The following is a 25,072-nucleotide window of genomic DNA, read 5'->3' on the forward strand; positions in this document are numbered from 1 at the left end:
AATAAGAAACAAGTATAAATAATACCATATTTTAAACGGGAATCTGTGAAAGTCTTACTACATAAGGGTTTTCACTCCAAGCAGACAAAATACATACAAATCTAAAACTTAGAGGATAGCAGGTTAATGGATTTTCTCTTAATTGAAGCCTATCCAACCTCAGTAACATTTCTGGATAAAGCATAAAGTTGCTACTGTACATTTTAAAAAGATTGGTCCAGTTGTGTGTGCTCTAATTTTTTTAAAAGACTTTATTTATTTATTTGACAGCCTGCTTCTCCCCTTCCCACTCCCCCTGCTTGTGTGTTCTCTATTTTTAATTGCTCCTCCTCATTTACAGCATTGGCAGCAGCAGCATTATGTGGATGGTCTAGAATGTCTTTGTTAAATCCATCTAATGACTCCTCCTCTTGATCCTCACCTGTATTAACCTCTTCAGTGGTCTGTGCCCTGGGTGTATTTATTAACAAGTCATTTCCAAGGGACTGACTATTACTCAGTAGCTTTGCCTGCCTTCTTTCCAAGGCCAGTTGTTTATTTTTCTCAATTCTCTGTTGTTGTTCTTCTGTTAGGCTTCTACCTGACTCAGAAGCAAAATACTCACTTTTCAATGAGTTTGTCAAAAAGGGATCTGATTGGGTAGCAGTTACATTGTGGCCATGATTTTCTCCTTCTTCATCATTATTGCTAATAAAATCTTCATGTAAAATAGGCAGGTCAAGTCGAATTCATTTTAAACAGGTCTGAACTTCCTTTTTACTTCCTAGGTATTCAACTCTGTCAATAAAATCCTCGAATTGCAGTTTAGGGAATAGCCTATGTGCCCAATGCTCCATGTGTCTGATTAGCGTTTTCAAGTCTTCAGCCTCATGACCTTTACCTTTGAATTTTGCCTTATCAAACACATGCCTTAATGCTGGAAGCCCTCTCTCTGAAATTAATCTCTGAGCATCCAGCTTGGGTATATTCCGTTTAACTCTTCTCTTTGGAGGTATAGGAACAGGTGCTCCTCTCCCTGACTCTTCATCAGGTTCAGCTCCTTCACCATTTTCTCTCTGTGGAGAGGCTGGAGGTGGAAAAGGAGGAACAGTTTCATCTTCTCATAATCTGCTCATAATCTGGTAGGTGAATCAAGCCATTCTCCTGTGGCTCCAGCATCTTTTCCTCTCGGGTGCACTTCTGCGGTCACAGCGCTGGATAACTTTCTATGGAGAGATTTTATCTTTTGTTTTGTTACCCTAGAACGCATCGTTCTTGGCCTAAGATTTCCCCTCCTCACACATAGTTAATATTTAAGAAGCACATGTTAAATTGAGTTGCCATGTCAGCACTTTCCCAATCTCAGGTCAGAGCAAAAGGAGTCTATGCACAACTTACATCTGATGAGGCAGCTACAAGTCAAAGCATCCTGACAACAGGGCAAATTTCAAGTAATGTGATGCTCCTAGGATTAACATAGAAATAGCAAGATAAATGTGTATGGGTGACTAAACAAGACTTCCCTCCATAAATCAGCTCCTGTCTGAGTCAAATGATAAATTTCTCAGAAGCATTTGTAGAACTGAACCCAGCTTTGGTTGCCTTAGGGAGGCTGTGTAAAGCAGAGATAACTGCTAGATTAAAAGGAGAATTGGTTTGTGTTCTTGTTGTGATGTTGAGAGGCAGGGGTGACGGTTTGGGTAGACCCTCCTGGAGAGCCCAAAAAAAGATTCGGAGTCCTCTACTTGGAAATAAGGAGTCAACATTTTTCTTTTGTTTTTTAAGATTTATTTTATTTTAGAGAGAGAAGGGGGGAAAGCAGAGGGGGAGAATCTTCAAGCAGACTCCCTTGCAGAGCCTGACACGGGCTCAATTCCACGACCCATGAGATCATGACCTGAGCTGAAACCAAGAGTCAGATGCTCAACTGACTGAGCCACCCAGGCACCCCTGAACCCCTTTCCACTTTGGCTTTGGGTAAGAAATCTCACTCAAGGATCAACTACATATTTCTATAAGGTCATGGTTTTGCAAGACACTGGGCCATGTTTTCCCAAGTCAAATGTTTCACTAAGAACTGAGTGTCTTCCTAGAACTGCTAACGTTTCTGAGGCATCTTGGTAGACACTAAATCAATAAGCCCACTCCCCAGGGCTTGTCTGTGTTCCCAGCCAACACACGCTGTTATTCCCTCTAAAGATTCATTTGCACTACTCATTAGTCATTCTCCAAGCTTTTAACTTGGACAAGCACAGATGAGTGTCAGATGCTTTTCTTTTCCTCTGTTGGGATGCCCTCAAAAAGCTGACCTGTGCCAACTAGTGAAAATTCCACCTTTATTTTTCTTGTCCGGCTAAATTATCACTTCTTCCCTTTCATCTTATCCCCTTGCCCCAAAGCAGTGCTCGGTATGCTTCTGTAACTCTCATGGATTCTGAAGATGGCCCCAGGAGAGTTAGCAATTGAACTTCTACCTCTGTTTAAGGCAGTTTCTCTGAGTCAGAGAAGGTGGATCCAAATTTTTTGCCACTCTCGTGAGAGAGAAGATTCTTCAGCAACATACTTCATTGTCAAAACATGGGACAAGAGGGAGAGAAGGTTTCCAGTAGACGGATTTCTGCTCACTCCTGCACATCGCCTTGCCTTGGCAGAGTACTTCCAGGGATTTATTTTTCATTCCATTCTCATAGACACTCCAGGAAGTATATATTATCAGTCTCATTTTTCAGAGATAAAGAGAGTGAAGCAAGATGGTGAAGTGGCGTACCCATGGCCACCTAGCTGAGAAGCAGCCAAGCCAGGGCTTGGGCACAGTTCTTCTGACACATGCCATATCCAAGCCTCTTTTTTCTCCTTCGTGGCTGCCTTCCCAGTTTCATGGAAAGAATCAAAGCCTGAAAGGATAAATAACAACAAGAGTAAAATTAATGATCGGCTTTTTAGCCTTTTCCACGTGCTAGATACCATACTAATAACTGCAGGGGCATCATTGCTTCCATGCTTTTATAATTTCTGAGGGCCACCATCACCATCCCCACTGAAGGAAGAAACTGGGTTTCAGATAGCGTAAGTGACTTGCTCAGAGTTACACGGGTCGGTAGAGACAGAATCCATCCCCAGGTATTGAACCATGCAGTTTGCTGGTTCCATAAAGCAAAAATTTGAGGGGAGAAAAAAAAAAAAAAAGCAGGGCCTTGTGAACAGAGTCCTGAGCAAGAAGGATAAATGATCTGAGTCTGAGTTCTAACTCTGCCTCTTCCTCTGTGTGATCTCCAGTGAATCTGTTGACTCTGTGGACTGCTTGCTTCTTCTTATAAAATGGGGCTGATACTATTGGGCCTGATGTCTCAGAGGAGGATCCAATCAGGTCAGACATGCCTAGAGTCTCTCGAAGCTGGAGAGCACCAGACAAAGAGAAGGTATCATTCTCAGTGTTGGAATTGCGACTATAACCCCAGTGTCCTGACACGTCATAGCACTGCCCAAAAGTCTGGGCTCTTCCCTCCATAGCTACAGATCAGCTTGGTTAAGAAGAGCTTCATTCTCAAAGTATGTGTCCATAAGAGGATCTCCATTTCCTTGTAGTATGCAAATTTATTGAGTGAGATTAAGCTACCCTCTACAGTGTATTTTTTTAAAAAGATTTTATTTGTTTATTTGAGAGAGAGAGCACAGAGGGAGAGTGAGAGAGAAGCAGACTACGCGCTGAGCAGAGACCCCCCCCCCCATGCAGGACTCTATCCCAGGACCCCGGGATCATGACCTGAGCCAAAAGCAGGCACTTAAACAACTGAGCCACCCAGGCACCCCCAAACAGTATATTTTTGAGCAGTCTCTTCCTGGCCTCTGGGCAAAGCCATTGTCAGTCAACAAAATAGATGGAGTTACTTCCCGGAGGATTTTTATATTCTGAGACTGACTAACAACCTTCTCTTACCCTGGAGCAAGTAGGGCTTTCACAGGAAAGATCCTAGGGCAGCTTGTGGCCAAGGCCAAGGCAGAATTGAATTGCTCTTGTGTCCATCATGAGAGTTGCCATTGACCAATTGCCTCCTATGGGACAGGTGCATTAATATATTATTTATCCCGATTGCCCTCTGAAGTATTTTTATCCCATTTCCAAAGGAAGAAGGTGAGGTTCTGGGAGAAATATTCCTAGAGCTCATAAGTTTTGTACTGGTCTTCCTGTCGTGTCATCCATCCCCTGTCATTTCAACAACTAGCCAAGTTTCCAGTTTCCCACCCCTCCTCCGGGGCAGCCCTCCTTCCTGCCAGTCATCAGAACCACTCAGGGCTTAGAGGACCATGCTGGCAGGAAAGAAACTGCATTTTCTGAAACTCACACCCACACTTTGGGTTGGATCTGGGCTAGGACCACTGCCCTCCATCTCTACTTTTTTTGGGGGGGGGGTGGACGGGACACTTTATCAAAGCCTTTGTTTTTCTTCTATTCATTCAGTCCTGGGTTTCTATTTAGTTGTGATGACAGATAGACTATTTTTGGAAATTTTGTTGCCTTGGAGTACAAATCTGGAATTTACGGGGATTGAGGAAGCTACAAAATGTAGTGGGAATTGAAGTATGCCAAATACTAGTTTTCAGTCTCCTTCACAGGTCTACAATCACCTTATTTGGGAATAGCAAGATAAGTTATGTGGTTACTGTATTGCTCCTGTAATAACCAGATTTTATTTAAAGAACTATAAAGGACAAAATGTAAAGGGGGAGAAAATATTTTGGACAACTTGGTTTTTTTTCAATTTTTAAGTTTTGAAGGAAAGTTTTTAGAAAATATTTTAGAAGTTTCCTAAATTTCATTCCCTTTAAGGTAAACTTATAGCTGGAAGAATGATGCCTTAAAAACCTTTCTATCATTACCTGAATCACAGGAAATTGGTGGAAATTTTTACTACTAGTCATATAGAACCGCAAAGTAGATCACAACCCTTCCTTTCAGAAAATAACATTTTCGGGGCACCTGGGTGGCTCAGTCGTTAAGCGTCTGCCTTCGGCTCAGGTCATGATCCCAGTGTCCTGGGATCGAGCCCCGCATCGGGCTCTCTGCTCCGCGGGAAGCCTGCTTCTCCCTCTCCCACTCCCCCTGCTTGTGTTCCCTCTCTCGCTGTCTCTCTCTCTCTGTGTCAAATAAATAAATAATATCTTTTTTAAAAAAATCCAAATTCTTAAAAAAAAAAGAAAACATTTTCAACCAGATATGTTATCTGCTTCATAGATGTAACCATTTTCACATCTGGGAGATCTTAATCTGAAAATGTCCACAAATTACACAGCCTGGCTAGGGGTGGAGGGGAAGACGGAGATGGGGAGTAAGGGGCTCCACCCTGAATTCTGTCTCTTGGCTGATCCTGCTTTTCTCCTATAGCATCTCTTTATGTTTAAGAAAAACCCAATTGTCTTGTGAACTGTTTGAGCCTCTGTCACCTTTTGGTGAGGTTAGGGGGCTTACAGCAGCATTTCTACTCATTTTCCCTTGTTTTTCCTGCTTCAGCAGAAAAGAAGCCCCGTTCCCTCTGACACTGGAGCTTCCTGCCAAGGGACTGACTCTGCTTTCTCTGTGGCCAGCTCTGGAGAACCAGAAATCCAGCCTGTCAGGGACAGCCAGCTAACATCACAGGCAGAGGACACATAATTAGCTCGTTTGAACTTCGCTGTTGTCATTGTGGTGGTGGTGGTGGTGGTTGTTAAGGATCAAAGAGTTCAAGGCAGGGACAGATCAGCTGGCTGCAGGGAAAGTTTCAGGCTTCTTGGCTTCAGTGACTCATTGGACTAACGGGTTACCCGTAGTGAGTGTCTGCCCGAGCTCGCTTAGGACAGCACTATCAGACCTGTGGTAAACACAGTCTCAGTGACTGATTTTAGAACCTAAACCAGGTAGGTGTTACATGCTTTTTAGTGGTAAAGAAGAGGTGGGGAAGAAGGAGAGAACAAAGACCCAAGTGGTGGAATTTAGTAATAAAAGCAAAGCAGGAAACCAAAAAAATATTTCTTTCGACAGCCAGCATATTTTCCTGTTTAGAGAACTGTTGTCCCTGCCTTAACCACAAATAACAAAGAATGAAATAAATCAGGGCATCTGAGTGGTGCAGTGGGTTAAGCAGTCGACTCTTGGTTTCGCCTCAGGTTGTGGTCTCGGGTCATGGGATCGAGCCCCGTGTCCGGTTCCAAGCTCAGTGCGGAATCTGCTTAAGATTCTGTCTCCCTCTCCTTCAGCCCCTCTCCACCGCACTTTCTCTAAATAAATAAATCTTAAAAAAAAAAAAAGGAATAACATAAATTAAGATTAAATGGCCAGTTACTCAATAGGGGCAAGGAAATTAGAGTCAGGAATTCCCACCTTGTCTTTGAGAAAGGTCTGTTCTGTAAAATAGAGAGACTTCTGTAAACATCCCGCAGAGACACACCTTTTGTCTGATGCCAGGGAAGCCCACAGGGGCTCCAAAGAGTCAGGGCATGAATAATAAAGTGGTCTGTTTGGGTACTTCGGCAGGTGTGAGAAGGAAAAGGGAATCTTTCTCCAGGACAAGGTTTTCTCAACCCTCCTGCTCTCAGAGGGGCCCTGAGATTGCTTCAGGAGTATACAATTTGTCAGCATCATTGACAAATTCCTGAAGTGGCTCTGGGCTACCCAGAAAACTGCTGTGTCATTGGGGGACCCGAGGGGGGAGGGGACAAGATGTTGTTAGAGGAATTGAAGGGCTGGCTAGAGAAACGGTCCCATGTGCCTGTCCAGTGCAACACCCAGGACTGCTGCACCACTGTCAGGGCGGGGCTCCTCCGCCTGCCAGTCTCGTACTCATGCTCATGCTGTTGCATGCCCAAGGAGCATCCCCAGGGGCTGAGGCAGATCCAAGTTGGCAAACTCAAACGGTAAGGAAGCCCTGAGCTTTGGCTTCTAGTAGCTTTGCTCCAGTCCACAAATTGAGCAAGGATGAGTGCTCAGAGCAGCACTTACTGGTGACAGAGGCTTCCTGAAGGGGGTGGGTCTCAGCCCAGCCCCAGAGTGCTCTCTCAGGGATGATGCCAGGTTAGCACACTGGTCTACCTCCAGCCACCGTCCACATTTACACCCTGTAGGTCCTTCTCTCCTGCGTCAGGACTGAATGGCTGGAATGAGAGGGCTGGCAATCGTGCTGGTCGGGAGGGGTAGAAGGAAGCTGAGCTGAGCAGGGGAGACTGGGATACAAACTCAAGGAGAGCTTACTCCTTCACCTGGGCTCTAACCCCATCTTCAGTCCCAGCTCTGAGCCAGGAAGGAACCAGCCCATAGGGAAGCCCAGCGGTTGGGGAAGCAGCCAGAGGGGGAGGGGTCGGCCCTCTGGTTAAGTGGTGTTCAAAGACAGAAAAGAGAAAAGCAAAAAATGATTGTAACTTTAAACACTTCCACTGAGTCTGTGAATCCCTCCAGGTCCTAGAGCGAAGCACACAGGGAGAGCTGGCCTCACCCTCTTCCTTTCCCATGTGTGACTTATTTCTCCTCATGACTAAAGCTCTTGGCAAAATGATTTACCTTGGATAAGAAAAAGGTGGGGGTCAGATGAACGTGGTGCCCAAGGACCAGCACATCCTTGACCCCCGAGACCCATTCCCTTGGAGAGGTCTTGATTGGTCTCCATTCAGTCCATTTGCAAACACACTGGAGGGTCTTTGCCAGTGGCTTTGGGCTGCTGCCTAGGCTCCCGGGCAGGAGCTCCGTGCCCCTCCCTGCCCTTCCTGTGCAGCAGTCCTCATGCCTTAGCTCAGGGTGTGAGGAACGTCATTTCGACAGAAGCAGTTTTCTTGAGGAGACAAGCCCTGCTAGCTGAGGTTTGTTCTGCTTTTGCTCATGGAGGTCCCAGCCTACCCTCTGCCCTTTATTCACATTCCTTCTAACCCCCTGGCAGATAATATTACTCTCTGCCATGAAAGACTCCTTCACCTTCGCGCCAAGACCAGACCACTGTCACATTTCAGAATGTGATTTCATAAGAAACTCCAACTAGGGGAGTCATTGCCAACCTCCTCAAAGGAACAAGAGGACTTCTCTTCTCCTAACTGCCACTGCAATGGTTTCCTTTGGTGGCCAGAGCTGTGGGCAGTCGGAACACATCGAGCATCTATGTGTTTACTATGCCCTGAGCATCTTCTCAGGCTGGGGGAGGCAGTAGAAGAGAAAACTATGGCTTTCATACCGCCACTTCCACACCCAGCCTTCCTCAGCCTCATAATCCTTAAATGCAAACAGAGGAGGAGGGGCTAGGATGTTCCAGAAGAAAAACGTTGGCACAATCAGTTCGAAAGAGATTATCCTGAAGCTGTGGCTCCAATTTTATACAGCCATTTATTCACCTAGCCTTTATTGATCACCTACTATGCGCCAGGGTTCTAGAGCTACAAGGTGGATGACAGACGGTACTACTGCAAAACCTGGGGAGTTGAGTCTAGGGTGGACCCTCATGGCCAGTGAGGATTCTATGCTTGGGGCAGATGTCCCTTGGCCCCAACTAGCTTCTACTGTGGGGGACTTCCCCCCTTGCTGGCTTGTCCTGGTGGGAGGAAGTGATAAGTTATGAGGAGCAAGGGTGCAAGGAGGTGCTTCTCCTCAGGGGAGTCAGGCTTTGGAGAATTCTTTCAAGAGTTTCAGCTAGCTTTAAGTAACCCAAAATGTGCTTGCCCCTACATGAGCCCCCTTTCTCCATGTGTGTGTCCCGTTTCTGAGCAGGCAGACAGCATGTGAGTGAGAACCTTAAGAAAGTAGGACTGTTCTCTCACTCTTATTGCCTTTTTTCTATTTAATTTCCTCTCTTCACTTCCTTTCCTTTTATCCTGCAATACTCTTGGCACCTCCCCAAGAGCTTAGTGGCTCTTCCCTGCCTACAGGATTGAATTCAGACTTCTCAGCTTGCCCTTCCATGGCATGCAGACTCAGTTTAGGACTGTTGAATATGGTATCAGAATGAACCATTCTCTTGGTCTTTTTCAGTACCTGTATTTCACAGGTGTCGATGGGCTGCTTTTTCTGGGAACTTGAGGATTAGTATTTTTCCTTCAAAATCAACTTTACTTTTTGCTTAGAGACTGTTAAAGACAAAGGTCTTCTCCCCAGCCAAACCCATAGACACAGGTGAGCAAACCTTCCCCTGACCCCGTGCTCTGACACTTGGAACAAGCTGAAACAAAGTGTGCCCTCATGTTTTTCAGCAATGGGTTTTCTTGCCTGCCCTATCCCCGTAACTGAACAATGATTACAATCCTCTGTACTTTAATATGTAGATAAATTATTAACAGTGGGTTGTACCTTTTCCCAGGTTGTAAAAGGATGACTAGTTAGAGTCCCAACGTTCTCCTTGTCTGTGTAGGAAATGTAGGGGAGGATGTCATCTCAGATCACTTGTCTCTAAGACTCATAACAAAGATGTGGCAGGCTCCAGCCAGGAGTGTGAGTGAGGTGACAGACAGCAGGAATGTCACAGGTGAGCCTTGGTGACTTTCACCTTTCTTTGTCAATTTTGATCCTTTTTTTCCATCCATCTTTCTCTTCTGGGATTGGGAATGGGCGGGGGGCAGGGAGTATGACTAGGATATCAATGGTTGTACAAAGGTCTTAGGGAAAGGTCTGTGTTTTGATACAAAATGGGCAAGGACACTCTGTGTTAACATGAAGACCAGCATGAAGGCCCACTGTAGAGCCCAAGTTTTCCAGGAGGAAAGTGTGGACAGCCAGTGGAAAGGCCAGCATGATAATATACTGGCATGATCACATGACAGACCAGTCTGTCGTACGGGAGCGGGAAGGGGCAAACTGGGGTGGGAGGGCAAGGGACTAAAAGATGCTGGAGTCAAGGATGCATTGCCTTGATGTGGAGTTGGAAACATCTCCAGATTTGGTGGGAAGGCAGAGAGACATAGAGAGGCCAGCCAGTGAACTGTGTAGAACCACTAGAGCCCATGGATACCAGGTTCAAGTTGGGGTGATTGGGCTGAGGTGTTTTGTTTTGTTTCTTTTGACAGCTGTCATTTTTTAGAACAGCCTTAAGTTTACAGAAAAATTGCAAAGAAAATACAGAGGGTTCCAGGGTCTCCCAGTCTTCCCTACCCACAAATTCTTCTATTATTAACATCTTGCATTAGTGTGCTACATTTATTACAATGATGAACCAGTATGGATACATTAGTATTAACTCAAGTCTGTAGTTTACATTCTGTGGGTTTTGACCAATGCCTAATGTCAGGTATCCACCATTACAGTGTTTCACTGTCCTAAAATCCCAGCTCCCCCAATCCTCCTTTCTCCCAAACCCTTGGCAGCCACTGACCTTTCTACTGTCTATATTTTGCCTTTTCCACGATGTCATATAACCAGAATCATATAGAATGTAGCCTTTTCAGATCGCCTTCTTTCACTTAGCAAATATGCATTTAAGTTTCCTCCACATCTTTTCATGGCTTGATAGGTCATTTCTTTTCAGTGCTGAGTAATATCCCATTGTATGGATGTGCCACAGTTCGTTTATCCATTCAAGCAGACTTTTCAGTGAGTTAAAAGGCAGAAGCAAAGGGCACCTGGGTGGCTCAGGTGGTTAAGCATCTGCCTTCAGCTCAGGTCCTGGGATCGAGACCTGCATCAGGCTCCCTGCTCAATGGGGAGTCTGCTTCTCCCTCTCCCTCTGCCCCTCCCCCCCCCCACCACCACCCCGCCGGCCGCCCCTGGCTTATGCTCTTTTGCTCTCCCGCATGCATGCACTCTCTCTCTCAAATAAATAAATAAAATCTTTTAAAAAAAAAATGTCAGAATCAATGAAAAGAGTGAATGAAGAGAATGTAGCAAGGGCTGCAAGGTGTGAAAGAAGCAAAAGGGGGGCACCTGGGTGGCTCAGTCGGTTAAGCGTCTGCCTTCAGTTCAGGTCATGATCCCAGGGTCCTGGGACCAAGCCCCACATCAGGCTCCTTGCTCAGTGGGAAGCCTGCTTCTCCCTCCCCCTCTGCCTGCTGCTCCCCCCTGCTTGTGCTCTCTCTCTGTCAAATAAATAAATAAAATATTTAAAAAAAGAAGAAGAAGAAAGAAGCAAAAGGTTTGGAGAAGGGGAATAACAAATTTTGAGTGCAGAGGCCTGAACCAGCCTAAGGCAAGGTTCCTGAGACCAGTATTCAGTGGGAGAGACCAGTGCCTCACTGACTCCCACCAGGCCTGCCCTGCTTTTATAGACAGGAAGTTTTATAGAAACTTCATAAGGGCAGGAACCAGGCCAGCCTCATCCTGAGAGCCCAACACATGGCAGATATCCAATAAATAATTGTTGAGCCATCTAAACTTCCAGAATCTTTTTAAAGAGCAAGTTTGCCCAATCACCAGAAGGCCTGAAGCTCCTGAGGCTGGCCTGTCATCTCAGGCAGGTCTCAGCTGCCTGCTTGGCTGAGCCCCTCTGTGCCACGGGGTAGGGCAAAGGTTGCCTGGGACGTTCACCTTCTGCCCTGGGAATGCATCTCTCTTGCCACCATCTTCACCTGCTTTGTGAGATGTTCTGTGGACATAAGCACAGCCAACTATAGGGAGGCAGGAGAACCAAGGGAGATAACAGGCCAACCTAATATACCAGGTAAAAAAAAGCATTCTCGTCATAGGATTGGAATCCAGCTCTCTGTGCACTCATTCTTTCAACCAAATCACATGGCAGTAGAATTAGCCCACACAACTTCTGTAGAACAGAGAGAACAAGCAGGGTGATTCAGGTGGTAAGAAATAGCTATGAGAGCAAGATGAGCCATGCCTTCTTGGCAAAGATGCTCCCATGCGGGAGGAAAGTCTGCCACAATAGTTACCGTCCATGGGTGGGAATGGTTGGAGCCCGGCCAGGGGAGTGCAACTTGATATGAGGGGTTGTTCTCCAGGGGAGCTGGTAAGTCGGGTCAAAAATTGCAGGACAAATAGAAATGCGCCAGTGACAAATCACTAGCTCAGTGGCGCCCCCTGGGCAAAAGAGCATTATCACTCAGACCTGGTGTGTGGGTGCAAAGTCATTGCTTAAAATCTGGTCCTCTCCTAGGGCGTGACATTGGTGTTCCGTGGTACGCATATCACTTTCTCTTGGTGTAATGAAAAGGGCATATGAGCCCAGGAAGACGCTGAGGGTATTTGGCTTGGGATCTCTTCCTATTCTACCCATGTGGGTGCCCCTGTGTCTTACACAGTGACCACAACCAGTAGGGAGCTCTTGAGAAGTTCTTATCTATGAAAAAGAATGCAGTAGCTACTTGGCCGAAAGGCTGTCCTGAACAGTGGGGCTCCTCCAGAAACACACATTGACTCCTTGTCCCCACTGTTACATAACTAGAGGAGGCAGAGTTAGTGTGGACAGTTCATTAGACAGAGGGCAGAGGTAGAAACATTAGGTGGAGTGAGGAATGGCTGCCTTCCCACCTTGAAACACCAAAATGGCAATCCTTGAAGAAGGAGGACATATCTGTGAGGTGGATGGCCCAGTGTTGGTTCTGTATGTCCCTAGAGGGGCAGCAAAAGTAGCCCAGACATCTCCACGTAACCAAAAACACAGGCAGAGGAGAGTCAAGCTCAAATTGCAGCGGAGGGTCAGTCTTGGGGAGAGCGGGCCTCTCCCAATGCAACGGCATCTGGCCCCTTCTGCTGCACCTGGCTGGTGTCCAGGGCATTGCTTCCACCTGCGGACCCCAACCCCAGAACTGCGACAAAGTTTTCCATATCCAAAATGTCTATGAGGAAGATAGTGTCTGTGCCTCACCGAAATCTGTTTTCTTGGGGCATCTGCTATTTTGGTGCTTCCCAGCACAGAATTTTCATCTTAATTTCTTGCTCATTTGCTTTTGTCTTCACGTGGAGGGCCTGCCTGTGGAAATCCAGGGTACAGTCCACCATTTGGCAATAGTGGTGAAGAGACGGTGTGAGCCTCGGTTACTCTGCCCTGGGAATATGCATCGCTACGACACAGTCTTCCTCTTCTCTCTTCCCATTCCTGCTCTTCTTCCCTGGCTTTGCAGAACACTCTTTAGACTTAGCTCCTTCCATCTGGGACTATGCCCTTCCTTCCCAACCATCCTGTTTGTTAGCCACAGACATTGGAGCCCATTTAAATCTCCACCCATAACCAAGATAAAACCTAAGCACGGGGCTCAGAGTCCCCCGGAAATTGGGAGATGGGGAAGAGAGGAGGTCACAGAGCCGAGAATGGCATGCAGAGGCAGGCACCGGCTCTTTTGCAAGGAGCCCTGAATTCCCAGGGCCATTAAAAAACAAACATTTATGACAGAGCCCAGAGCCCCATGCTTACTGTTTAACAAAATTATAGGTCACTCACTTATTCATGTAGTCTCTCAGCAAATGCTGACTGAGCACCAGTTATATAACAGGGTGAGCCTTGAACACAAAGATACCTGATCTATAGTCCTTGTCCCCAAGAAGCTTGTGAGTGACACAGACACCTGGACCCATAACGGTAATAACGAGTGTGATGAAGTCTGTGGTCCTGAAAGACGCCGTGGCAGTGGTTCTGTGTGAGGAAGCTGGGAGCCCATCTAGGCTGATCTGGTAAGAATCATAAGGACTTGACACCTGAACGGAGTCTTGAAGGTAAGAGAAGCTTGAGGAGAGGAGGGCACTGGATAGCATGTTCCCCGCAGGAGCCAATGCAGGGGCAAAGGCGCTGAGCAAGCAGGGAGGTCATTGGGATTAAAGTGGCTGGAAGCCTGAGTGTGCGACCCAGGGAGAGTGAGACCAGAGAAGGCAGAGCCGGCTCAGGAGGGACCCTGAGGTCTTTGCATGGGAGGACGGTGGACCGGAGAGGAGTGGAAGCAGATTCATACTTCAGAAGGAAAGCCTGACTGAAATGTGGAGAACAGTTTAGAGGGGACAAGACATTAGACACAGAGAACACATTGGAGGCTGTTACAATAAAATTGGCTGGAAATGATATCCTCGGAAGCCTTTGTCCACACCTGTCCACCTTAGGCTTCCTGTCGGAGGGGAAGGCGAGCCGGAGCAAAGGGCTTGCAGGAAACTCATTCATTCATCTCATCATCTTGGTGCTGCTGGCAACTGTAATGCCTTTGTTTTACAGTCACCACCACGTCCAGTCACCTTCACATGAACATTCCCCTCGTGAAAGCTAGCCTCCAGAACTGGGGGACAACAGATGTCTGGGGTTTGAGCCGCTCAGTTTGTGGTCATTTGCTGGGGCAGCTGCCACACCCGGGCCATCTCACAATCCCCTATGGAGGATACGAGGTGTAGGGAGTAAGGGCTCCTTGGAGTGAAAAAGACACACACCCTCTACAACTCGAGTCCAGGTTACATTCCAGCGTGGATGCTGGGCAGCCCAGCCAGCGTGACAGTGTCGTGCTGTGGAAGAGCTGCGAGGCCAAGTTTGATGCTCAAGACACCAGCACAGCCCTGTAGAAATATAAGGCACTAATGTGCCTGGGAGAACTTTCTCCTGCTCCCAGTATTTTGAACAGAAACAGATGCAGCCAAATATCATCCCAACTTTCCTCCTCCCCCACCAGCCTCTCACGACAAGGAATCAACGGGCTGCTCTTAGACCAACAGACATGTGGTCAGAACAGAAGACAGCTGCTCTCGCTCCTTGATAAGCCTCCACCTTTCGTTCCCAGCAGCGTGTATGTATAAATTCCACCAGTGTCACTGCTCCTGTGAGGAGCCCCAGAGTTAATTATTAACAACCAAACAAATTCATAGTGAGCGTGGATTCGGTCTTGTTGCAAGGCTCGAGCATTTTCGCGAAGCACATTTCCATGAGGACTTTGCCCCCATTGGATTCCTTGTCAGGACGCGCAGGACAGAGAGACAGACAAATATCAGGTCTCTAATTTCAGCCAGAACACAACCCAGCCTGAAACCTCAGGGAACTCACTTGGAAGGTTTTCCTAGGAAAGTGGACTTCCCGATTTGACATCTCAACAAAACAGGTGTTTGGGAGGGAATAAAAATCACATTTCCTTAGAAGGAACTGGGGTCATCTGGTCTGACTTGGGGATTATTTAGAGAGAACATCGTTCCTTGTACCAAAGAACTCTAAATGATGATAAACTGTCAGGAGAATTTGACTCATTGCCTATGTACACCCACCGTGAAATGAATACATTTTGGAATTTAGGTTGGAAGAAAGGTGGGAATTCATTTTCTTCCTTCTCAGTGTATGGATGAGGCTTCTGTAATTAATGGATAGCCCATGTCAAGAGAGCAAGACTAATGTCTCCTAGGTCAGTTTGCTTCCTGCCCAAGGAAATCTGAAATCCTGGGATGCTTCAGAGTGCCCTATAATAGATGTTTCTCTAATGTCCTTCAAATAGTTCCCTAAATTTTTTTATGCAAAATAAAACTTTCCTTTATTGCTATAATACAGAGGTGGACCTTGGCCTGAATCGTGCCAAAATCTCATCACTCTAAACTGATAGTAACCCCACATTTGTTTAGCATTTGTGATACATGTAACACTAGGGTAAACTGTGAAGAGGAAGTCAGGTGACTTACCTCTTAGATGCCTCATGGATACTACGTTATTTGGAAGGTTGACTAAATACATGCAAAATGCTTAGAACTCCACTGCAGCCTCAGTGTGTCCCTGCTTTGGCCAAGTACAACCACGCCCTGTGAGAAAGGGAAGGAGGTAGGGCGCAGGCAGAGTTGACCTTATCAGTAAACACAATAGGTGGGCACCCATGTGCTGCAGGGGTCCCCATGCCCACGTCTAATTCATTCTAGTTCACCGAGTTCTCACTGTTTTATAATCTTAAAAGTTAACGGGTGCCTCAATTAAAGGCAAATACTCTTCTGAGAGATATCATTTTAATCAGCCAACCATGATCAGGAATTCTTTTACATCTTCCCAGGAACCTAAAAGAGCAACAGTCTTACAGGTAAAGGCACAAGAAAGAGGCCAATCTTCTGATGAGAGAGAATTCATACCATTGGTGCAGATGGTCATTTGACATCTAGACTGATCCACTCAAAAGTGACTTTTTCTGTAAGAATAGATTCAGGTTTTAGTGGGTTGCCTGCTTGCAAGTAGAACAAATATTTTGAAAACTCTTATGCCCTGAGGGAATGAGTTGGCAGAAGAAGATAGTGGAGGGGCGCCTGGGTGGCTCAGTCGGTTAAGCGTCTGCCTTCGGCTCAGGTCATGATCCTGGGGTCCTAGGATCAAGCCCCATGCAGGGCTTCCCTGCTCAGCGGGGAGCCTGATTCTCCCTCTCCCTCTGCCCCTCCTCCCTGCTCATGCTCTCTCTCTCTCTCACTCTCTCTCGCTCTCTCTCAAATAAATAAATAAAATTTAAAAAAAAGAAGATGGTGGAGTGCTTCAAATACCATGCCTATTTTGTTTTTCCCAGAAACGTATCCATCCATATCCCTGAGGTTTCGACATTCCACTCAGTTCTGGGCTCTCTATCTAAAAGAAAATGATCACATACCCACACGTGTGTCTACAGCTGACCACAGTGCAGTACCAGGATTTCATTCGAACTCTATGGCCACTCTCCATGTGTGAAGTAAAGAGGAAAAGGACATGGACCCTAAGGGGACCCCATTTCCTGTATCTTAGAGACCCTTGGCCTTGATTAAATTAAATTAAGCAGATGGAATGGGATCCTTAGGAGAGAGACTCAGGACCTGGGATCAGGCCACACTTTCTGGATGTGAAAGGCATACCATGGGCCTACCAGCTTCATTGGAGAACCCAAGGATTAAGGCCAGAACACATCAAGAATCCTGTGTTCAATTCTATGATGTACCTTTGACAAGGGGCATTGGCAACTTACAGTTTGTCCAGTAGATGGCCACAAGGAAACAGATTGATGACACTCACATAGAAATGTGAGAGTTGGGATGTTGTTTCCCAGAGGAATATGGTGGCTGTCTATTCTTTAAAGGATTGTCATACGGAAGAGGGAGAAGAAGTATTCTTCTTTGCTCCAAATGATAGAAGTAGGGCTAGGAGAAAAGGTTATAGGATGGCCAAGTTTTTCTAGAAATTAGAGTTGTCTAGAGTGAAGAAGCATTGTGCAGGTTGATGCCTTGCCTGGTGTTTGATGTGTTGGTTCAGTAGTGGGGGCATGTGGGGGTGGGGGCAGAGGGGACACCAGTCAGAGAGGTTGAAGAGGAAATGCCTTCCCTTGGGCAGGAGACTGGACTAGTTGCTGCTAACTGCAAAAATGATTTTTTAAGTGGATGAACAATAAAGTGGGTGTGTGGTCTCTGTATTCCACACATTTTAATTTCCCACATCAACTATTTCATGCACAGAAAACCTGAGAAACAGGGAATCTAAGAAGGTTGGAAGGTATTTTTAAAATACCTGGGATCACAAATGGCAGGTGCACAGTGTGGGTAAGAGCATGGGTTGTGGAGGCCAAGCCCACAGGTTCAGATCCTGCCTCTGCCCTCATTATGCTCCATGATCTTGAATGGATTATTGAACTTAGATATGCCTTCACTTTTGTGGCTGTAAGGTGGAAATAACACCTGACTTCTGTTGTTATGAGTCAGTTACTCCACCTAAAACTTTAGAACTCTGTCTGGCACATAGTGAGCACTCAATTAATGTTAATGACTGTGGTCACAGAAGGAGAAATCATCATGATTTCTTAAGTCCATAAGAGAATTTAAACAGCATGGCATTGCTTTCAACAAAAAGCATACATGTTCAGGAGTGACTGATTCTGTAAATGGAGTGAATGACAGCTAGTCCCATGAAGCAATAGAAAAATAGAGCCTGGTGATTTTTTTTGGAAGGGGTGGGTAGTGAATCCCAAAGAGAATGGAAGGGTAGCCGAGTTCCTAGGATTTCCCTGGACTGTTTCCTTGGACTGTGTTCTGGCTTCTTGGTTCCCCAAGAGAAATAAAAGTCAAAGCCTCATCCAGATTACTCATCTACCCCAGTGTTGACAGTGCAGTAACCTCTGGTTGACAACTTAATTATCTCTACCCTGAACTTTTTTGCTTATCGTAAAAGCACCTGTATGACCAGGGGAAAGAGGAGAAAAAGACACAAGAGGGCTTAGTTTCTCATCTTGATAATTGCCTGAGAGGGCTCATTGGGGGTCTAGGAGCCCTTCATCCCAACTTTGGTCCTTTGAATTTCCCAGATTCTAATCACTTTGCTAAGCTGGCAGCTAATGAAAAGAAGGGAGAAAGATTTTGAATGTCCCTCTCAGGACATATTATGCAGCTCTTGAGATTCTCCCTTCTTATTTGTTCAAATGAAATAGATCGCTGGGGAAACAGCAAAAGTCTCCTGCTGTTGAGAAAAATGTTTTCCAGTCCTGGGAGTTACACCACTTTGGTTCTATGTGAAATAAGGCAGCTCTGTCCTAACACTACATGATCGATTGCGTATGATGGGATGAGCTTATTCTTCATGCTCCCAATAAATACAACGAAACCACATACAACTCCGGATGGTCTCTTCGGAAACTGTATGGTGCCAAGAACAGGAATTTAAATTGGTTCCTTTCTCCTTGGGTTGTTTATAAAACCAAGATTATTAAGAAATACTAAGAGCTATTATGCTTCATTAGTGTGCTCTGGGGCATGATTCAGTGCTTGGGTAATATGTGCTAATCATCCACTAATCATGCCCATCTTCTAGGACTCTTCCACCTGGTACGTTCATGCGTCCCCTAAAATTTTGAGTAGGGATGAAACAGTGGCTAGAATCAAGTGTGAGATGAAAATTATTTCTCCTGATGGCCTTGTTCTTTATTATTTCTTCCTCTTTCTTGTATTTTTTTATGACACTAGCCATAAAATCTATCTGCATGGAGATCTGTCCATTACACAGAACATTACATAACCTCATTTAGAGAGGGAAATTATTTCTGGCAACAGTATCCCTTAACTTGAAGAGGCACTGTTTGGCCAACTAACTGTGGGATGAAGAGTCAGGCATAGTCAGTGCACCGGTTTCTCTAGGTCAACAATTATAAGCTATTCTTTATTTGACCTAGCATATATGTTGATGGTGGTTAAACACAGCAAAACTTTCTTCACAAAGGTTTCATTTGTCTGAAAGGTTTTACCCACTGATCTGCAAAGAATGCCCACAAAACCCCTTTGTATGAGAATATGGGCTGCAGGTTAGGTTCTCCCAGGTAGAAAATACGTCTTCAAAAAATCCAGTGGCTCATGGTAGAACAGGGGTCAGATGTAGGGTAACACGTTCCAAGTCCACTGTTAGCCATGTGCAATAACTTGTCAACTCTACCTAACAACAGTTGAAGACCTTAAAACTGCTATTGGACTCCATGGAAGATCTCCAGAAAGCAGAAGGTGGAGAAACATTTAAATGTGTGTGGACAAAGGAAGAGAGCAACGTGGACAACTTCTACCTTCTATTTGCATGCACAGAGCCTGAGTAATTGTCCCTGGTCTCCTTCCCTCCTAAGAGCCTTTCTGTTTAAGAAGGCTTTAGGATCTATTCCCCTTAATCATAAAAAAGGAACTCACCAGGTTGGAAAATTTTAGCCTCCACTTTATTCCTTACTTCACAAAGAATTGCACTTAATCTGTAAATGGGTTTGATGTTAGAGAATTGGATGCTGCAAATTGGTATTATTAAACTTAATAAGAGAGGGGAAGGACTCTTTTAGAAGAATAATATAGTCTGAGGGGGATCTCTCACTTATTAGGCATCTGCCCAGAGATGTTTCTGAACTTAACAGTTACATTAAATAATTCAAAATTACTATAAGTGCACAGCACTTTCCTCCCACGATCTTACTGAAATTAAGGGTGCCAAATCATTCTCTCATTATTACTTCCCAGTGGAAAGGTATGGCTCCTCCTGCTAGTAGGCTAACTAGACTCTAATGCCTGACTAAGTAATGTACAACAATGCCAGGATTAGTAAGCATGACTTTGACTGACTTTAGCCAGTCAAGAAGATCACCCTTGGTTACATAAATAGAATGACCAGTGGAATTCCTATGTAAATATTATTAGCTGGTTTTGGACATTCAACAACATATCCCTGTAAAAATATTAGGACACATTTTCATCCCTATGAAGCCTCAAGAATTGGACATTTTAGGACTTAACTGAATGTGTTGCTCATTACTTTTGTCCAAGGACATACTAACCAATGATATATTTTTAAATACCTACTATATACCACTTCCAGTCTTGAATTGAGGAGGTAGGAGATACTTATCTTCAGAAAGAAATTCACTAACTATACAGAACCATATGCAATAAATGTCAAAATGAGAAGCATAGAGAGGTGCTGTATGAAATTACTGTGTGACCCTCCCAGGCTAATGTAGGCACTCCGTAAGCACTTACAATGGTAGATAGTTCTTTATCTGCTCACTTGCGTATTATTGTCCCACTGTGCTGGACTGGAAGCTTCATGAGGACAGGGCCCGTAGCTCAGCTATTATACCACCTGTCTTACCTGGCCTGTAACTAGCAATCAGTAAAAGATCATAGCATGGAGGAAGCTACATAGAGAAATTAGGGCAAAGGATGGGCAAAACTTGAACAGATACGGATGTTTAAAGGCTGAATGAACAGATAAGCCAAGACAGGAAGCAAGGATTAGCATGGCAAATATATCCTTTCACTGTCTCAGCAAACATTTGCAGACCCCTCCGCATCTGCTAGATACTGTGTGGGCAGTATAGGTACAAAGGTGAAGAAACATCATTCCCATGGGCCGAGAAGAGATTTTCAGACCAACCTGGATAACGTGAGGTGGGAGAGGGCTGGCTGCGATTAGGAGTGGTCGGGATTGGTGAGCTGTGAAGAATAGAATACGTTTGGTGTGAAACACTGTGGGACCTTCGTCTTGACGATAATGAAAACCAGCAAAAAAATTTAAATTAGGGAAGGTTAAAAAGTCATTGGAAAGGTCCCAAAAGTTACCATGCATCATTGTTAGGAGAAGGTTTGTTACGATGGAAACTTTAGTTGCAACACTAAGAACTCAATACTTTAAGAAAAGTGAGATATATATTCACACGGGCAGAAGTTTCCAGGGCTGGGTAATATTTGTATTTTTATTGTTTAATTTTTACCTAATGGGTATGTTAATATTATTAACAGTGTTTTGTAATTTTTTTCATAAATATAACTTATTTCCTTAAATATCACATTCCTAAAAAGCTTCGGTGCATTGTTAAAATGTGGTTTTAGTATATTCATAGACAAAAATCTTTTCTAGCAAACTGCACTTTCATTTTATAATATACTTCAATGGGATAATGGGACTTGTTCATACTAAGTTAATAGAAAAACTTCACTAGAATTTATCTGTTCTTTGACATTTCTGTAGAGTCAGAGAGTGTTATAACTAACATCAGCAACTAACCTACTTCTTCAACATGATGTTTCCTATGGAGCATGCAGTGAACATTTTGCATTTTGTATATGCAGCCAGATTTTAATGATGTGTATTCTGGTTGCAAGCTAGTTCTTTCACAGGCCATGTAACTATCTTCGGACCCCCTAAATAATGCAAAGTACAGCCAGTTGTACAGATGTCAACTCTTAATAAGGAGTGTTTGTGACACATAAGAGCCAAGCATATTCAGCTTCTAAGGACAAGTGGGAAGACAAAGAAGATCTGAGTGTAGAAATGCACCTTAACATCATCTTTGGTGAAGGCCTACTTTGCAAGTGAGTGACAAAAATCTGTATTTAAAAAGGTTAAACTTGGAACAGTATAAAGACAAATAACCTAATTAAAAATAGGCACAGGATCTGAATAGGCACTTCTCCACAAAAGATATCCAAATGGCAGTAAGCACATGAAAAGATGCTCACCATGGTTACTCACTCACTAGAGGGAGACAAATCAAAACCACAATGAGATACCACGTCACACACACAAGAATGGCTATAATTAAAATGACAGGCAATAACAAGTGTTAGTGAGGATGTGAAGAAATTAAAACCCTCACACTCCACTGATGGACATATCACAATGGTGCAGCCACTTCAGAAAACAGTTTGGCAGTTCCTCAAAAAGTTAAGCATAAAGTGACTATGTGATCCAGCAATTCCAATGCTAAGTATCTATCCCCCCAAATTGAAAACAGATACTCCAAAAAAGACTCGTACATGAATGTTCACAGCAGCACTATTCATGATCTTTAAAAGAAGGAAACAACCCAGGTGTCCATCAACAGGTACATGGGTAAACAAAATTTGATAATCTGTACAATGGAATATTATTCCATTGAAGGGACTGAAGTAGTGATTGATATTCTATGACACAGATGAACCTCAGAAACATTATGCAAAGTGAAAGGATCTAATCACAAAGACCATGTATTTGATGATTCCATTTATATAAAGTGTCCAGAATAAGGAAATCCACAGAGATAAAAAGTAGATCAGTGGTTGCCAGGGGCTGGGGGAGGGAGCATAGGAAGTGACTGTTAATGTTACAGTGTTTCTTCTGGGGGTGATAAAAATATTCTGAAATTGGTTGTGGTGATGGATGTTCAACCTTAAAAACAAACCAAAAACCCACTGAGTTTTACACTTTAAAAGGATGAATTTTATGACCTGTGAATTATTTCTCAATTTTAAAAAATTTAAAAAGGAAGGCAAAAAGAAGATTAAATTTGGAATTATTGATGGGGTTTTTTTGAAGCCAATTGGTATGTAGTGAAATTAGTCCTTGTTTTTGGGGAAAGCCATGAAAAAAAAGTATAATTGGGAGAAGTTATAAGCAAAGAGATGGATGAGTCGAGAAAATTGGGAGAGAATTAAATGATAGCAAGAAACAGTCCACAGAGAGATGAGTTTGTGGTTTCTGAAAACAATCAGGCAGATGTACATGGGGGCCGAGATGCGTACGTGTGTGTATTTGTAATGTATACATGTATATATGTTTAATATTATATCATATGTAATACATATTATATATTATATATTTATAATATATTTATACTGTATTATATATTATATATATATTATGTAATTATATATATTCACATGGGGAAAATTCTCAGAGAATATACCACTAAATGTTAACAGTAATTGTTTCTATCTCAGAGTGATTTAAATCTTTTGCTTGCTTTTGCTTCTCAGTATTCTCTTACTTTGTGCGCAACGATCATATAATAATTGAATAAGAAGAAGAAAGTGGGAGGCACCTGGCTGGCTCAGTCAGTTGAGCATGCAACTCTTGATCTCAGGGTTGCAAGTTCAAGTCCCGAGTTGGGTGTAGAGATTACCTAAAAATAAAATCTTAAAAAAAAGTGGGTGTGGAAGGAGGTTGCTTGAGAAAGTGTACTCTCTGATCAGATGAAGAAAATAGGAGCAGTTTTTAAAGTCTTACTAAAAATAATGTCCTACTTGAGGAGACTTGTCTTCACATTGGGAGAAAATCACATAAAGTGGCGTCACTTGCTATTGCTTAGAAAACTTATTCTTAGAAACTCTGAAGGCAGAGTCTACAAAAGGCCTTTCCCCCTGGCTTAACAGATTCTCCCTCAGGTTGAGGCATCCACATGTATACTCTACATAGTCACTAGGTACTGAACCTATCAGAGATCTGTCATCTCTCTCTATATCCAGCCGTCTATCTTTGTCTATTGATCGATCGATCAATCTATCTTTAATCAGGATGTCTACAAGGCAGTCGTAAAGGTAGTGAAAATTCCTTGGCTAAGTCATAAAATAACTTTAAAATCACCATTAAGATTATACCACGTGCCAGACCACGCACCTGAGCTGAGCACATACCATTGACTAAGTCAGACACATTCTTGCCTCTGAGCTTGCCTCTGAGGCTGGCAGGAGGCAGGAAGAAGCCAGTTGGGGTAGGACAAGCCCCACAGGCTTTGTGATGCTCAGAGTGGGGCTCTTACCCATAATTTCCAGTCTGCAGCTGGAGGGCCCATCCTGGAAGAGTTCCCAAGAGGAAAGCCAAGGCGGCAGGTCCCAAAACAGGTCAGAAACAAGGGTCCAGTCAGACAATAGGAGCCAAGACATGGAGCCCAAACAGAGTGGTTTGGATGTGGGGCAGAAAAAAATGGGGTTCACTGGAAAACTAGGTGGAGGAAAGGGAGGGGTGGTGGATGGGGCAAAATGGCAAAGTGTCTGCATTGGTGCCTGGCAGCAGGCTAGAGAATGTTCACAGCCACATTGTTTGCAAGAGAACAATGTGGGAAAGAGTTACCCATCACAAGAGTGAACAAATTAATTGGGTTTTCGAATAATCACATTTTCTGCATAGAAAATTAATTAGCCAGAGTGCTTTGTGTCAACATAGAAAATGAAGAACAGCAAAAACTACCCTTAAAAGGAGTACACGTTAACAATGGTTTCTTTCCTTCACAATTTGTTTGCTGAAGCATCAGTTGGAGTGACTTTCAATTGAATGTGACATATATTTTTGAAGGGGTAAGAGGCAAAGTTTCAGTTGCCAAAATTAAAAGAGAAACTGGAGCACACTACATCTAAAACTAATGATGTAATGTATGGGGATTAACATAAGAATAAAAAAAAAAGAGAGAAACTGGGAAGAATTTAACTTCTGAACTAGAAGATCACTCTTGCCAGAGGCCTTTGAGGAGGGCAACATTCTACATTTTGTTTCCTAATGTTTTTCCTTAAATAAAGGGCCATGGACTTCAGGCCAGTCTTGTCACTTGAGCTCCTAAATGATTCTGCCAAATCCCTTAGACTGAGCTCTGTAGGGTCCGGCAGACCTGCTTTGGCTGCTCTTTCACGGAAACAATGCTTCCCAGGGAACAGGATCAGGGCTGCGGAAGAGGAAAAAGCAGGTGATGACTGGATCCTTGCCCAGAATAATAACTTGATTTTCTCTACCTGCCATTATACTGTCACAATGAAGGTTTCTCTAGATTGTAAGAGGCTCTCATAAAAATGAACCCACATCTGGAAGATACTGAATTTTATCAGCCAACATCTGCACAGATGTCCCTAGGGAACAAGACCTTGATAAATTACACCACAGGTGGGATGGGGTTCCGGCAGAAGAGGAGCAGGAGAAGGTGAGAATAAGGACTAAAGGGGTGAAAAGTGTGGAGTTAAAGGTTGAGGATAAGACATGTTTTGCCTACCAGACATGTTTTT

The 25,072-nt window shown here is 44.1% G+C and overlaps 1 pseudogene; it reads right to left on the reverse strand.

Annotated features, from left to right (window-relative positions):
* Window positions 1–305: 305 nt before the first annotated feature.
* LOC110585016 lies at window positions 306–1,158 on the reverse strand (annotated as a pseudogene).
* Window positions 1,159–25,072: the final 23,914 nt, after the last annotated feature.

Source organism: Neomonachus schauinslandi, chromosome 7, assembly GCF_002201575.2.
Source record: "Neomonachus schauinslandi chromosome 7, ASM220157v2, whole genome shotgun sequence".
Classification (NCBI taxonomy): domain Eukaryota; kingdom Metazoa; phylum Chordata; class Mammalia; order Carnivora; family Phocidae; genus Neomonachus; species Neomonachus schauinslandi.